General features: G+C 38.8%; 1 long non-coding RNA gene across 1 annotated transcript in view; it reads left to right on the top strand.

Moving 5' to 3' along the window:
* LOC105523827 overlaps positions 1 to 1,542 on the top strand; it is a 16,967-nt gene extending 15,425 nt beyond the window's left edge. Inside the window, exon 3 of the long non-coding RNA XR_001003653.1 lies at positions 911 to 1,542. This is a non-coding gene — a long non-coding RNA (uncharacterized LOC105523827). The remainder of the gene's footprint in view (positions 1 to 910) is intronic.
* The last annotated feature ends 268 nt before the right edge of the window (positions 1,543 to 1,810 follow it).

Here is a 1,810-nt window from a genome sequence, read left to right as displayed (position 1 = left end):
GGGGTTTTGCCATGTTGGCCAAGCTGGTCTCAAACTCCTGACCTCAGGTGATCTGCCCACCATGGCTTCCCAAAGTGCAGGGATTACAGGTGTGAGCCACCTCCCCAGTCCCCCAGAAAAGAATTCTTTAAAAGAAAATTGAAGTGAGTCATTAGAGATGACAAAGGAGAATTTAAATAATTTATCTGATTCAAGTAATTTTTCATTTAAAATCTAAAAACCAGGACAGAATGTCTTGAAAAGAGATCAGAGAACAGAAAAGTTTTTTGGAAATGAAAAATATGATTGCTTCCCCTCAAAAAAATCTTTCAAAGAAATTATTTTCGAGTTGATAAAAATAACTTATACAAGGTGAAAAAGTAAAGACTGAGTGAGATAAGAAAATATTTTTTAAAAACTACAAGAAAGAAGTAATCCAGGATATCTAATATTATACCAGCAGGAGTTTTTAAAAGAGAGCAGAGAAATGAAGAAAGAGAAATCATTTGTGTGTCTGTGTGTGATTTTTGTAAAATCATTTTTAAAAAACTTTTCTCAGAACTGAAAATGTTATGTCTTGGTATTGAATTCCAAGCAGGATAAAATAAAGAGGCCTGAAATGCATCTTTGTGAAATTTCAGAACAGTAACTAACAATAAATGGAACATCATAAAAATCTTCCAAAGGCAAAGAACAGCCCAGCAGCTAAGGAGCAGGAGCTAGACTGCAGCAGAGTTTTCTTAGCAGCAGCACAGAATGTTAGAAAACATTGAAGTGATACCCTCCAATTCAGAGGGAAAACAGTTTTGAAAGTTCAATAATAGGTGTAGACAAACAATACACCTAAAATACACCTACATGAAAGAGAAAATAATACATTTGATGTGATACCGGAAAGTCACCTCTCTCATACCTTTCTTCCCCTCCCCAGGAGTTTACTGGAGGTTATACTCCAGTCAAAGAAGATGGAAACCAAGAAAGGACACTTTTTGGAGATTAGCGCTGGCTCCAGGAACCCATTGAAGAGAAGACCCAGGCTGAAGGCTTGTGCATTCAGCCCAGAAAAAATCCACTTAAATTCAGAACAACGAAGGACTCTGGGGAAGAAGGACCTCACACAGTAGTGTGATTGGAAAGCAGACAAATTTCAGGACACAGTGAAAGTTGCTAAGATTTTTTATCCTTTTCCGATAGGAAGGATAAAAAAAAAAATTTAAAACTAGAGGGAAAATCATCTAAAACAAGGTATAAAGAAATGGCTCACGTGTGACCCTTATCTTACTGTGACATGCAGCATTTGATGAAGGATGCGGAGAGAGAGCCTGCTTAGCTATGAAGGGAGTAGCGTTGCCCCGGAAGCACCATGGCAGATGCGCACAACACGGAGGGAAGGAAATGGCATCCTGGCATGGCCCTGGCTCTACACTGAGCAATGTGGACAAAAATCATAAAGACTGCTCTTAGTTTTCTACTTTTAGAATCAACCTACAGACATGTAAGACTTAATTGTAGTTGTAGAATGAAAGATAAAATATTATTGGCTTTCATAACAATAAAGTCCTAGCAGTGATTCACAGTTATTCTGTGAAAAAGGGTAGGGGAAAAGAGGGAGGATTGTAAGGCATTTTATATGGAGCAAGGGAGGCAAAAGACATTGACAGAAGCTTATGGAACAACATACACACATAAATAGAATATATTGCTTAAAATGACAAAAATAGCCAACATAGGCCAGGTGTGGTGGCTCACACCTGTAATCCCAGCACTTTGGGAGGCCAAGGTGGGTGGATCACTTGAGGCCAGGAGTTTGAGACCAGCCTGGCCAACATGG

The sequence above is a fragment of the Colobus angolensis genome, unplaced genomic scaffold, assembly GCF_000951035.1.
Source record: "Colobus angolensis palliatus isolate OR3802 unplaced genomic scaffold, Cang.pa_1.0 Scaffold113, whole genome shotgun sequence".
NCBI lineage: Eukaryota > Metazoa > Chordata > Mammalia > Primates > Cercopithecidae > Colobus > Colobus angolensis.
Note: the sequence above shows the minus strand (reverse complement) of the source record. Positions and strands in the feature narration are given on the sequence as shown.